General features: G+C 25.1%; 1 long non-coding RNA gene across 6 annotated transcripts in view; it reads right to left on the bottom strand.

Moving 5' to 3' along the window:
• The window catches only part of LOC136082049 (uncharacterized), a 26,448-nt gene extending 10,603 nt beyond the window's left edge, over window positions 1-15,845 (bottom strand). For 4 of the 6 annotated variants that reach the window (XR_010639374.1, XR_010639376.1, XR_010639377.1 and 1 more), the window contains exons 1-2: window positions 15,653-15,843; window positions 13,224-13,434 (exon numbers count right to left, since the gene is read on the bottom strand). This is a non-coding gene — a long non-coding RNA (uncharacterized LOC136082049). Of the gene's footprint in view, window positions 1-13,223; window positions 13,435-15,652 lie in introns of all 6 variants that reach the window. The other 2 variants (XR_010639375.1, XR_010639378.1) reach the window with 2 other exon arrangements.
• Between the last annotated feature and the right edge of the window lie 907 nt (window positions 15,846-16,752).

Raw genomic sequence — 16,752 nt, 5'->3', positions numbered from 1 at the left:
TTTGTTTTATTAAAATATATTTTTAAAACATGCGCTGAGTGTTGCTACATTGACTATTTTATAGCCTGCTGCTGAAAGGATGTGCCACTTAATCGACGGAGGGTTTAGTTTGGGCAAGCAATCTATCATTTTTAAAAAAACAGTTTTATTAAAGTTTTTATTGATTTATTAGCGCTCTCTTTAAAACTACAGCTTTTGAAAGAAACTTTTACACTACCATGCAATACTATATATATATATATATATATATATATATATATATATATATATATATATATATATATATATATATATATATATATATATATATATATATATATATATATATATATATATATATATATATATATATTATATCATATATATGTATATATATAATTTTACAAAGAAGTGCTGCTACATCGGCTATCGTATAGCCTTGCGCTACAAGAAAGTGCTGCTACATTGACTGAGAGTTTGGTTTAGGCAGGCAGTGTTTAAAATGATAATATATATATATATATATATATATATATATATATATATATATATATATATTTATATATATATATATATATATATATATATATATATATATATAATTTTAAATTAGTAGAAAGTCACTTAACAAAAATTTTTTCATTTAACACTGTGTTTCATCAATAAAGACTCATCAGAAATGAATGATCAAATTAATTAAACTTCAATTTATACCAAAAAATTAAATCACAGAAAATCGGAAATGTCTTAACCACAATACATTTTCATTAAGTTGTTTATCAACAAATGTGGTGTATAAATGTGTTGTTTCCTCTAAGAATGTACCTGATAAACAATATTTTGGCATAACAGAGGGTTAATTTAAAAAACCTTTTTCCAATCATAAGCAATCTTTTAAAAACAAAATGTATTCAAACGACACCATGCTGTCAAAATAAAAACGGGAATTAAAAGATAAAAATATTGATGATTTTATACTGAATCGAAACATCCTTAAAACAGCGCCTGCATATTAGGCAAACATAAAAAAAAATACGATTACAAAAAAAAAAAAAATCAAAAATATTGAGGTTTACCTTGTGCTCAAGCGTCAAAACCCCCCTATAAATGCCCCAAATGATACCCTTGTAGCAAGGTTTTGAGCACAAGGTAAATCTTAATATTTTTAATTTTTTTGTTTTTTAATGTGCTCATAATAATCGAAACTTTTTTTTTTAAATTGATGTGTATTCGTGATTTTTCTTAATAGTTCTTTAAATTAAAAACGATTATATGCAAAAAAACAAAAATATGCGCATTTAACAAAAGAATGCGCAATAATTCGTATTTTATTTGTTTATATTCACTTATTTTATTGTTTATAGTTTTAGAAAAACATTTTTTTATAGGTTGATTGAATGTTACAAACTTAAACTATGTGCAACTTGTATCTTTAAAAAATATATTTTTAATACAAATACTTAAGTTCAAGCTACCTTCTGAATTTTGGAGCGTAAGCTAAGTAGTCCCTTTGCGATTCTTTTCTTGCTTATTTCTTTGTTATTTTGTTTCTTGGTTAACAAAGATTTATTGCCTGATGCCTTAAAAATTGAGCGAACTTTGTCTACAGCAATAAGCCTATTTTGTTTTTCTTCCTTGTCTCTGTAGCGATGAACAAATTGTTGCATCATTCCAATTGCCCTTTCAGCGTGGTCGTTTACACAAACAATGCTTTTTGCAAAATTTAAAAATAATTTATTTTGATTGCGTGTGCCAATACTGAGGTGGCAAGGTCAGCCAATCATCAATTCGTTGATCTTTTATTCCAATCATAACAAACATTAACCAGGAAAACTCGTCAACCAAAGAAGCTAAGCTAGGAATTTGCTGATGAATGTTAAGTTCAATTTTCAACAATTTTTCTATATCTTTTTTTTTCTTATTTTCAGTTTTAAAGTAACATGACTTATGTTTTGGAAATGATAATATTGCAGAAGCAATTTTTTTTTTTTCGAGTGCAACACCATCATCCAGCAAGGCTAATGGAATCAGAGTTGAGTCAAGATACCATGTATGTTTAAATAAAGAATTCAACACAGCATCAACATCAAATGGTTCTGCACATACTGCTTTATACTGCTTTATACTGATGCATTTGATGAATAGCAGTTACATCCATAAATGGAGCTTTGATAGTATCATTAGATTGCAGGTACCACTTTGTATAAAAACAAGCTATAAATTCAGTTATTACCTTAATATGTCTCTATTTTTTTGAATAAAATCAATTTGAGTTGAAAGAATTTGCATTTTTAAATAATATATAGATTTCCCAAGAAATCTTGCATGATGAACCGCTCCAGTTTTTCAAATTTTAATGATAAAAGGAGAAAAATAGCTGACCACTAGCTCTGCAAGTTCTTTTCTATCTTCCCTTACAATATTATTTCTCAATAAGTATGATCTACAATACTCAAAAGATTCTGTAGCAACTTTTTCAACAAAAGTTCCTTTAATTTTTTCCTAACCAAATTTTACTAACATAGATGGGTTGTACTCAAAATTAGGCTGCTCAATCAAGTTTTTGAAATGTTTAAACAAAGGGTTATCGGGGGCCGTAGTTTTTTTATTTGTTATAACCTCACAAAAGTGTGTGATTCTCAACTCAGAAACATAATGTCTGCAAGCTAAAAGAATTAGATATTTAACTCAGTAGATATTCTTATCAAAGATCCTTTATGTATTCCTGTATTGCTTGATGTGGTATCAAAACAAAGTAATCCAATCTTTGATTCGAGATTTACTCTTTTAGAACTTTCATTACACCATTGTACTGATTTTCTCCAGATGAAGAGGGTAATGGCATAACTCCGAGAAGATAGGACTCATTATCAATAGTAGCCAGAACAGCAAGTTTATCATGCTTTAATTTTTTTCCGTTATTAATTTCAAAAAGTGTCCTATCGTCAAAACGTATAATGCATGGTTAGGGAGAAGCTTGGACGCTAAGTTCAACATCTTCTTTAGCAATAACTGCCATTTCATGAGCTGTTTGTTTCATCTTACTAGATGCTGTTGACCTACTGCAATTTACATTTGTAAGATCAACCTCAGAACTATAAAGGGTTGCAGCAGTAACTTTTTTCCAAATGTTTGGAGAAATATCAGTAATTGTGGCTATTAGAGCAACATTACCAGAAATAATATTTTTTATTTTTTATTTTTTATAGATGGATTTCTCTTTCTTGTATTCTCCGAAATCTAAACAGTAAAATAAAAATTAATGTACCCAAAATAAAAACCAATGAAAAATTGGAAAAGAGTGAGCAATGAGAGGAGAGTTTTTAAATTCAGAAAAAAGGTTTATAATATGGATTTATATTATAATATATAATACCTTTTCGCTATATTTTTTTTCTTCAGGCCCTAGAAATAACTTTCTTGATTGTATAAAAAATCTAGGTCCTCTTTCCTATCTAGGTCTGATCTATTCTTGTCCTTCTTTATCCAGTTTTGTAAGTCAGCTATTCCTACCCAAAAGATTTTTCCCAGCTCCTTTCTAAAGTCTTGTTGCTTTTTTAATTCTAAAGGCGACCTCCTGTGCATGTTTTTTTTCAAATTCAAATATTTTTTGTTCAACTTATTCAGCTTTTGTATCAAGTTATTATCTGATTGAAGAAGGAATCCAGCTTTAAGCCAGGCACTCTTGATTTTGCTTAAAATACACCTACAATGCAGTTCAACATTTCTCTTGTATTTTCTTTTTTTACCGAGCTTGCAATTATCATTAACTTTTTTGATGTTTTAGAAAGCGTCGACTTATTAAAAGCTATGTGTTATAAAATATCCTATCCAGTTGGCAGTTGATCAACTAAAGTTAATAACAAAGATACTCAGATTGAGTTTGCTCTTGTAAAACGTGAAATCTTATAGTCATAAGATTTCTATAATTTTTTATCCTAAACTAGATATTTAAAATTAAAAAAAGCTCAAAACAAATTCATTACTACATTGGTATTGCTAGTTTCACTTTCTCAATAATAAAATGCTTGTTTTTTTTTCGTTTTTATATTTCGCTTCTCATTGCCACTTTTTAACTTCAAACTTTCATTTTTTGTGACTCTCCTTTGTTTCCTATTAAATTGTCCATTATAATTTTTAAAACTATTTTAAAAGAAATGATATTCACTAATTTCAAAATATGCGATGAAACTAAAATGTCTACTGCAGTATTTCGCAATATACATTAATGTTAATTTACAATTGTCAGTTTTTTCGTTTTACAACTTTTAGACAGGTAATAAATTGTTTATTAAAAAACAATTTTATTAGCTGTCTAAAAGTTGTAAGAAACAAAAGAAAAATGCAAACAAAGTACACGAATCAAATAACAAATGAAACATTAATGATTAATAAACCAAACAATGTGATTATAAACAAATAAAATAACTACGAATTATTGCGCATTCTTTTGTTAAATGCGCATATTTTCGTGTTTTTTTTGTATAAAATCGTTTTCAATTTAAAGAACTATTAAGAAAATCACGGATACACATCAATTTAAAAAAAAAGTTTCGATTATTATGAGCACATTAAAAGACAAAAAAATTAAAAATATTAAGATTTACCTTGTGCTCAAAATCTTGCTACAAGGGTACTATTTGGGGCATTTTTAGGGGGGTTTTGACGCTTGAGCACAACGTAAATTTTAATATTTTTGATTTTTTTTTTTTTTGTAATCGTATTTTTTTTATATTTGCCTCAAATTTAGCTTGTTGTGTATTCGCGTTTTCGCAATTTTATTTTTTTGAACACCCCTACTGCATATAACAACATTTCCAAAAAATTTATACTATGCCTACAAGAAAATTTGAAATAATTACAAATGCAAACCAAGAATGTTTATTAAACAAAAAATCGGAATTAATTTCTAAATGCAGGCTCGAAAATAAGTTTCTCCTAAAAACTTTAAAAATAAATGACCTCAAGTAATAGTTACATTAAATCCCCCTTTTAAAAAACGTTTTTCTAAAAAAGCATAAGTAATCATTTCCAAAGAATTCTTTTTATAATAGTCAGGAAATTCCACAAATGTGTTAAAACTTACGGTAGTTAGGACATTTGCGACTTCCTGTAATTTAATTTTTTGGTAAAAATTGAAGTTTTATTAATTTGATCATTCATTTCTCATTGAGTCTTTATTGATGAAACACAGTGTTAAACAAGAAAAATTTTTACCAAGTGATTTTCTACAAGTTTATAATTGCTCTGTTCTTTTAAGAAAATTGAGCACTCTATTTTGTAGAATACTTTTTTAAATTGTTTAAATATATATGTATGTATATATATATATATATATATATATAATATATATATATATATATATATATATATATATATATATATATATATACATATATATATATATATATATATATATATATATATATATATATATATATATATATATATATATATATATATATACATATATACATATATATATATATATATTCTTATACTTTATGGCTAAGAAAACGTGTTTGTAGTAAAAAATGGCTCTTTGCTTGTTTGTGGTATTAAAGTTGACTAAATTAAGGTTAGATTATGTCAAAACGCATTATTTTGATTGCCGGAAGAATTTAAACTACAAAAATGCAAATTAACAGTCTAGAATATTTTTATTTTGTTTTTAAAAATTAAAACATTCTTAATTTTTTCTATTTTATTTTATAACTGTAAGACATGCGCAAAGTGTTGCTATATCAACTATCTTATAGCCTGACTCACATTGTAGTGCTGCTACATCGACTAACAAATAGCCTGACTTGCAACAGAGTGCTACTACATTGACCGACAAATAGCCTGTCTTGCAATGTGGAGTGCTGCTATATCAACTCCGGGTTTGATTGGGGCAGGCAGCCTATCAAATATTTTTAAAAAAATATAGTTTTTACGGTCTTTAATTTTAAAAAAAAACCTAAAACTGACATTTTTTGGTAAAAATTTAAAGCGACCATGTAAGAATATATATATATATATATATATATATATATATATATATATATATATATATATATATATATATATATATATTATATATATATATATATATATTCTTATATATATATATATATATAAGAATATATATTCTTTCTTGTAAATACATAAATAAATAAAGTTGTATTTGTTATTCAGCTAATATTAGTTTATTTAAATTTTTATTCTCGTTATAATAATTAGGATCTATAGGAAAATTATATTTTATTTTGGGATTATATAATATTTATAATATCAGGTAGTAAAAAATATCAAAGTATAAACGCCCAGCAAATGTCAACGTTGAATAAACGTTGAAAACCGGTCGCAAAATATGTTGCGGAAACGTTGACAAAGTAATCGATTTTGCAAAGATATGTAACATTGTTTAATAGACGTTGATTAAACGTTATTGCGTAACGTTGAAAAAACGTTACTAAATGACGTTACAAAAGAGTCGCAACTGAACGTTGAAAAAGCGTTACATAAAAAGCGTTGAATAAACGTCGCAACTTAGCGTTGAAAAAACGTTACCTAAAAAGCGTTGCATAAACGCTGTTAAAGCAGTCTATTTTGCAAGGATTTGTAACGTTGTTAGTAAAACGTCGATTTAACGTGACTCAAAGACGTCGAGTAAAGGTTGAAATATAACGTTGAATCAACGCTTAAATGCGCTGAATAAAATATCGCAAAATATTATTAAACGTAAATAAACGTGGCTATAATATATATTAAATTGGCAAATAAAACTAAATTGTAAGTTAAACTCTGCCCTCGCAATATTTCCAAAATCAATTTTTAATACAAACAGTAATATACAACGATAAATATAAAAAAGTTTAACATATACAATTTATAGATATATATATAACAATATAAATATTTTCTTTAAATTTATGTGTGTGAGTGTTTGCATATATATTTATGCAATATATAAAAATACAATTAACAGAATATCGTATCGATAGGCCAGGATATCATTGAGATACAGAATCTAATTCAAAAAACAAAACTTGTACCATTAGTAGTCTGAAAGCAAATGTAAAAAAAAAATGTTATTAAATTAGTATAATTATTTTTAAATTTAAAAAGTAATATATATATATATATATATTTATATATATATATATATATATATATATATATATATATATATATATATATATATATATATATATATATAAATATATATATACATATATATATATATATATATATATATATATAAATATATATATATATATATAACTTATTTATATATATAATTTATAATTATAGGTTCAGGCACCACTCCATTGACTAGTTTTTAACTATATGAGTGACACCTTACCTTATTTATGTGAGTTTATAAATATTATTGTAAATTTTCATATTTTATGGTTAAATAAATGGATTAATATTATTATATATAAAATATATAGAAAAATAATTTACATATATATATATATAAATTATATATATATATAAATTATATATATATATATATATAAATTATATTTATATATATAAATTATATATATATATATATATAAATTATATATATATATATATAAATTATATATATATATATATATATATAAATATATATATATATATATATATATATATATATATATATATATATATATATATATATATATATGTATTTATATATATATATATACATATTTATTTATTCATTATACAGTTAACTCCCAGTTATTCGAAATGGCACTTATTAAAATTTTCTGCTTATTCGAAGCAAATTTCTTTAACAAACTCATGCAAATGCTGTTATGCAGAAATGCAGTTATTCGAACCTGCAGTTGTTCAAAATTTCGGTTATTCGAAACAATTTTTGGTCCCCTTGAAAATAAAAAAATACATTTAAGGAACAAAAAAATATTAAAAATGGACTATATTTTCAATGAATTGTAAAATATTTATTATTTTACAAGGATAAAACTGAAGTGGCACCATATTCCAAGGGTCTTTTTCTTTTTTACTTTTTACTTTTATTAAAATTTAAAAGAAACTTAAAGAAGGTCATTTTAAAGAGCATATTCAGTTATTCGAGTTTCAGGTTATTCGAAATAAATTCTTATAACCCTTGGAGGTTCTAATAACCGGGAGTTTACTGTATATATATATATATATATGCATATATATATATATATATATATATATATATATATATATATATATATATATATATATATATATATATATATATATATATCTATATATATATATATATATATATATATATATATATATATATATATATATATATATATATATATATATATATATATATATATATATATATATATATATATATATATATATATATATATATATATATATATATATATATATATATATATATATATATATATATATATATATATATATATATGTAAATATATGTATATATATTTATATACAGAAATATTTTTGTATATATTTATATATATATATATATACAAAATTATATAATTTTGTATATATATATATATAAATATATATATATATATGTATATATATATATATATATATTTAAATACAAAAATAACTTTGTATATATATATATATATATATATATATATATATATATATATATATATATATATATATACATATATATATATATATATATATATATATATATATATATATATATATATATATATATATATACATACAAAATTATATAATTTTGTATATTTATACAGTATTGGACAAAACATTTGCAACCAACATCTAACAATGCTAAAAAGTGTTCCTAATTTTACATGTCTTAAAAACGAAACGAACTATACTACCACAGCAAACAGTTCAGGAGTCTGGAGTCAGAGCATGCCATGACATGAGCAATCAGCTGACAGGTGACAGCACACAGGCAGAATTTCGTTGACAAGTGCCATTTTGCAGCGGACAAAACAAGTGCAACTTTTTTGGTTTGTTTAATTTTCTTAAGTCTGGTCCGTGTCAACGTCACTGAAGTTTTTTATTAATTAAAGGAAGTATCCAGAAGTTTCCAGAAGCATGCAAAAGCTTCCAAAAATTTCCAGAAGAAGCTTCTGGAAGCATCCAGTAACATCCAGAAATAACCAGACACATTCAGATGCATCCAAATACATCCAGAAGCATTCAGAAGCATCGAAAAGAAGCATCTAGAATCTTCCAGAACAGGTTCACACAGGTTCATTTTAATATATAAGAGACACGTAAATCGCCATGTAATTCAGTCAGTATATGGAAATCAATCAGTCAGTATTATCAAGACAGTTTATCGAAGTGAGTTTTATCAAAGTGTTTTATCGAAGAACATCATTAAAAGAAGTGAAATACAACAAGTGTTTCATTACATCAATACAGTCCACATCCAACTAAGACGTAGTGTTCCACAGAGCATTATTGTATCATCACAAGGTAAATGTAACACGGTAAGCCTTGAGAAGCGTGATTATTTATTTTTATTACTTTTATGACTTCAAGTGCAAAAATGGCTGCCGACAGTCTTGGGTTAAAACTAAGAAAGAAAATTATTGGCAATTACGTAAGTGGAAAAAAAAAGTATTTGTGATAAATATTGCATGAAAAAATGGACCGTATCAAGACTATGTTCGAAATATCGTTCTACAGGGAAGTTGGAAGCAGATAACAAAGGGGGAAGACCGCGTTCCACCACTTCTAGAGAGGATTCTATGATTGTCAGATCCGTCAAGAAGGATCCCTGGATATCATCAGTCGAGATACAACAGCAATCAGAGCTGCCTGTATCAAACCGAACAATCAGAAAACGTGCTGTTGACGCCCTGCAAAGAAAACGATGATTTCACTAAAAAACTAGAAGAAAAGACTCCTGTTTGCTACATCTCATATTGACTGGAATGTGCAGAAATGGCAAACTGTCCTGTTCAGTGATGAAACGAAGTTAAACATCATTGGGAGCGTTGGCATTTGCCGTGTACGTCGACCGGCCGGAAAACGCCTCAATTTACGTCACTGCCATAAGACCCTGAAGCATGGTGGAGGCAATGTAATAGTCTGGGGGTATTTTTCTGCTATTGGTCTAGGTCCAATACATCGAAACGATGGAATAATGGATCGTTTCATGTATAAAAATATCCTGAAAAATGTTATGTTACCTCATGCTGAATGAAATATGCCAATAAAATGGGTTTTTCAGCAAGACAACATTCCGAAACACACGGCATAAGTAGTCAAGCAGTGGTTTCAAGACAACCACCTATCGGTGATGGATTGGCCGCCTCAATCTCCGGATCTCAACCCTATCGAGAACCTGTGGGAGATTGTCAACCGCAGAGTTAATTGTGAAGGTGTTCATAATAAGGATCAACTGTTTGAACAAATCCAAAAGGCCTGGGCAGCGATTCCACAAAGTTTCATTGATCACCTGATCAAATCTATGCCTCGAGGATGCAAGGCTGTGATTGACAACAAAGGATTCGCCACGAAATATTGATAGCGAAATACAGCTTGGTCAACATTTTGTCGAGTTGCACTTGTTTTGTCCAGAAGGAAATCAACTTTTTTTAATGCTTTTGATTAATTTATTAATTTTTGTGTACAAATAATGAACTTTGTGATGAATAAAACTTGAAGAACTTTGTCTCTAAACAATAACATAAATATTTCTCTAAATTGAAAAAATGCAGCACTTTTATATAAAGAAACTAAATTGGCATTATTTGGTTGCACTCGTTTTGTCCGATACTGTATATATATACAAAGTTATATAATTTTGTATATATATATATATATATATATATATATATATATATATATATATATATATATATATATATATATATATATATATATATATATATATATATATATATATATATATATATATATATATATATATATATGCAATATTATTTAAGTCAGAATCTATATAACTGCAAAAGTTTTAAGTTTTTTTTTTTTTATTTGATTCCAGAGAGAAAAAAAAAACATTTATAACTCTTTTTAACTCAATGCAAAAGTAATTCTATTAAATGAACTTTGCTAACTTACAGTTTTTCTGTCTAAAATAAATGTGACAAAAGTAAGAAACATCTACATTTTTATTATGAAATATAATGCTTTGTCAATAACTATTTACTTAAAAGTATTAACATCAAAAATATTTTGTTAAAGTTATTAACAATAAGCATTTTAAACTATATTTTTTGGAATTTATTTTCAGAAAAAGTTAAAATAATAATAATGGTTTATCATCAAAAGTATTCATTGGACATCAGATCTCGGATCACTTTTGATCGAAAAAAGGGCCTAACCTACAAGCAATGTGATAAAAAAAATCAAATATCAGTAAATGGTGTTAGGAAGATGTGTATAAAGTATGAAACAACTGGTTCTGCTGAAAATCAGAAAAGACTTGGTCGCCCCATTAAGACTTCAACAATAACCAATATCCTAATTGCAATGATAGAAAAAAAAAATTCAACAATAACCTAAAGGCAGATTGTTGAAAATCTTAAATTAAATGTTTCCTATCAAACTGTACAGAGAAGACTTACTTTAAGTGGTTTAATAATTTAGGTGGTTTAAATAAACCTTCTCCAGAAAAGTAAACCCCTCATTAGTCGTATAAGCAAAGAAAAACTTTGAGCATTTGCAAAACTGCATATTAACAAGTGTGAGGCATTTTGGAACTTAGTCTTATGGACTGATAAGAATAAATGTCAAATACTTGGCTTAAAAAACAACAAAGAGTTTGGCGCAGACCTTGTGATGCACTCTTAGATAGAAATCTTACAAAAACAGTCTAGCATGGAGGTGGTTCGCCTATGGCTCGGGGATGTTTTAATTCAAATAGTGTGGGACCACTGGTGAATATTGAATTTTTAATGACAGCTAAGTTGTATATTGATTGGCTTTCAAAAAATTTATGTCAATCCGTTTAAGAATTGATCGCAAATTTTTTTTTCACCATGACAATGACTCTAAACACACATGCAAAGCGACACAACAGTTCCTAAAAAAAAAGTAAAGCTAACATCCTTAAATGGCCGCCACAAAGTCCAGACCTTAACCCTGTTGAAAATATATATGGGCAATTTTGAAATCTAAAATAATCAAAAAATAGCTCATTTCATTTAATAGAGTTACTTTTACAATGATTTAAAAAAAATATAAATAATTTTTTTCTTGATTACAATCAAATTTAAAAAAAAACATACAATTTTTGAAGTTATGTAGATTCCAACGTAAATAATTTTGTTTTTATTGTTAGAGTTCTGAATTTATTAAAAATGTTAATGCTATACATGTATATATATATATATATATATATATATATATATATATATATATATATATATATATATATATATATACATATATATATCTATATATTTATATATATCTATGTATACATATATATATATATACATATATATGTATAAACATATATATATACGTATATACATATATATATACATATATATATATATATATATAAATATATATATAAATATAGACATATACATTTTATAAGTCAAATTTTACAATTAAAAATAGTCACAACTCCATACATAAATTAACTAAATTAAACTTTCTTGAATAGTTGTAACTATAAACCATCAATTTAAATAATGTAATGAACTTTGCTCATAACATGGAAACCAGTTAAAACCATATCATTCCCCATATCTTTGATCCACCAGAACTTTACTAAATAAACTTACACCTAAAATCAAATTATCACATGTCAAAAAAATTTAAACAGTATTATTAAAATCAGATATGACTAATAGTTAATATTAGGTTTTATTTATTCTTCACTATATAAAAAGTTAAATGCAAAGAGAAACACAATCATTCACTAACATAATTACTTTCATTCTTTTTTGGAGTCCTCTGTAGTCGTAAAATTAAATCCTTCGCCTACTTCTGTATCTAATAATAGATACTTATAAGTAATTATTTAGTAAAACAAATATAAACAAAAATGTAAAACTAAAATGTAGGCCCAGTGCAAACAGATTACGATATATATCTAGGCAATCATAATACAATAAACAGATTCAAAATTTTACTTATCCCAAAATAAAAATAAGACTTAATAGATGTTTATTTGATATAGTACTTCACCGTTAATTATAGAAGTTTATTTGATATAAAACTTCACAATTAATATAAAACTATAACAGTTTTTTTATTCATATAAAACAATTAATATACCAATGAGTACTGTAAAATTGAATGACCTCCAGTAACTTTAAATCTTTTAACTCTAAGCTTGTTCCATGAATAATCAATTGGAAAACTATTATAGGCAGCTTTTATTGCATGAACACCAGTTGACAAAAATAACCAACCATCTTCTACGGAACAACATATAGCAATTGCCTCTGCTTCAATCTGTTTTTAAAATAAACAACTTTAGCCCAAGATTGTGAAGTCATTGTAATAGATCATCTAAAAAAAATTTGTTTTATTTACATATATATATATATAAATATATATAATTATATATATATATATATATATATATATATATATATATATATATATATATATATATATATATAATATATATATATATATATATATATATATATGTATATATATATATATACATACATGTTTATATTATATATATATATATATATATATATATATATATATATATATATATATATATATATATATATATATATATATATATATATATATATATAGTATAATATATATATATATATATATATATATATATATATATATATAATATATATATATATATATATATATATACATTTATAAACAAATATATATGTTTATATGTATATATATATATATATATATATATATATATATATATATATATATATATATATATATATATATAATGTAAGTATATATATGTATATATACATATATATATAAATATATACATTTATAAACAAATATATATGTTTATATGTATATATATATCTATATATAATATTTACATATTATATTTATATAATATTTACTAATTATATTTACATATATGTATATATATAAAAATACATATACACACACACACATATATATATATATATATATATATATATATATATATATATATATATATATATATATATATATATATATATATATATATATATATATATATATATATATATATATATATATATAATGTATGTATATATATACATATATATATATTTACATATACAGTCGTCCCCCGGTTAACGAACTTAATTCGGTGTACGAACTAGTTCGTTGTCCGAAAAGTTCGTTAACCGAAACGCGTTTTCCCATAGGCCGCCATTAAAAAATTTTTAATTGATGGATTTTGCCGAAATAATGGGGGAAAAAATTCAAAAAATTGTCCAACTTGATAAATAAAATAGGCAAAGGTGAAATTATTGAAACCTGAGATTTATGCACTTTTAAAAATTGAAACAAATTGAAATTGTGCATGAAAATTGCTTGTCAAAGTTTTAGAAAAAACTAAAAATTGAACATGAACATTGCTTATCAAAAAATGAAAATTATGCATGAAAATTATGCATATAAATTATGCATGAAAAATATTAGTGAAACAAGAAAAGAAAAAAATGAAACAACAAAAGCACACCCAGCACAACCATTAACCTCCCAGGCTTCCATGACACTCACAAAACTGAGGGGGAAATGCTGGACGGCGCGCCCGACCTTCACGCGCGTGTGCACGCCATTTAGCGGTCCCGGTTCGTTAACCGAGTTCCGGTTCGTTAACCGGGGGAGGATTTTGGGCAAACTTTCGGTTCGTTAACCGAAAGTTCGCTAACAGGGGGGTTCGTTAACCGGGGGACGACTGTATATATATACATATATATATATATATATATATTCATAATTACATGCATTAATACATAATATTAAAATAAATAAAAATACTTATCAAAGGTATGTGATAAATAATAAATGTTAGAATTATATATACAACACCAACTCTAAAATTAGGACTAGAAATATAAACATTATATATACATATATAAAATGTATATATTTCTTTTATATATATTCATAAATTTACCCATATATATATATGCATAAATACATATTATTTAAATAAATAAAAATATATGATAAAGAACAAATGTTAGAATTAAATATACAATACCAACTCTATAATTAGGACCTAATACTTTTCCTATTAAAATTAGAAGTTTTTCAAAAAAATGGAAATAAAGTTTCTTATCCAAACGTGTTTTTATAAAAAAAACACTTAATAATGCATACTTTTATTATTGGTCGAACATTTTATACTGAAGTATTTTCTTGATAATTAGGGTAAGGTGTTTAAAGTTTTTCAAATAAATAAAAAAATTAGTCTGTGAACAGACTAAATTTAGTCTGACTTATTATGTTTTATTAATTTTGATATTACTTAAAACATCTGAATCTTATTAAAATTAAGTGCTATTTTTAACTTAGAAATAACATATTTAATACAACTTTGCAATTTATTAAAATGGTCATTTTAAAATAAATAAATCATCAACAAAAATAACCTGAATAAACCGAATATACTCTGAGATTTATGTATATTATATACAATTTGATGCAAAATCTAAAAGTTTTAAATTAGCCGCAATAAAAAGAAGTTATAAAACATAACTTTATCAAAATATTTTTTTTATACCATCTGCATGCATTCTATTAAGTTTTCATTGCCTTTTCTTTACGGCAAACTATTTTTGTAATGGCTAGTTAATGAGACAATAATTTTCAATGTGTCACTTCCTCAACGTTGTCAAAACAACGTTTAATTAACGTTGGCAAAATAACACTTTTTTAACGTTTTTTAACTACCACATTTTAAACGTTGGTATATGTAACGTTAAATAAGCGTTGTTTCATAAATAGCTTAAATACATTGAAAAAGCAGCTTATGTCTAACGTTTATAAATCTTCAACTTTACGACGTTTCTATAGTGATTATTTGCGTAATTTCATTCAACGTTGAATAAACGCGGTTTTTCGAGACGATAATATAAGTTGATATTTATACGCTTATTCAACGTTGAAAATGTGACGTTTAAAAAGCGGTTTATTTTTAACGTTGATGAAGCATAGATTTTGAATCGTCTTTAAAATGGCTTTTTGCGTAAGTTGATTCCACGTTGAATAAACGTCTTGTTTGAGAAGCTAAATTACGTTACAATTTCAACGCTTATTCAACGTTTAAATTTACTGCGATTTAGTATACAATAAGAAACATTGATTCAACGTTGAAAGCGCGTCGTTTTTGTGACTGTAACGCTTTCTCTACGCTGCGACCGGTTTTCAACGTTGATTCAACGCTGACATGTTTGCTGGGTATGATTTAAAATGCTTTGATTTTTTATTTAAGTTAAGGTACTTAAGTGTACTGATTCTTAGCAACTACATAGCTACCATTATACCTTATATATTGATTCTTATTTAATTACTAGAGCAATAATTTTCCGAAATAAGGTTTTAGAAAATACTGAGTGATAGTTTGGGCTTTTTTTACCATAAAAGTTATATAACCAAGTATGTTACTGTGCTAAAATGTTGCTTAATTCCTTGTTACGTGTAGATTGAAGGCTAATGATATCTTTTTTAGTTATTGATGTTAAATATAACCTGAGTAAAAGTCTTTATTATTCTTTTTTAGTTTTTGTTTTTGGTGGAGAATAAAATAAATATATTCTTTGTAATTGCACAATATCAAAACTGATGTTTTAAGGAAAAGAAAAATTTCAGCTTTAGAATTTT

The sequence above is a fragment of the Hydra vulgaris genome, chromosome 06, assembly GCF_038396675.1.
Source record: "Hydra vulgaris chromosome 06, alternate assembly HydraT2T_AEP".
Lineage (NCBI taxonomy): Eukaryota > Metazoa > Cnidaria > Hydrozoa > Anthoathecata > Hydridae > Hydra > Hydra vulgaris.
The sequence above is the reverse complement of the archived record's forward strand: the minus strand, read 5'-3'. Positions and strand labels throughout refer to the sequence as shown.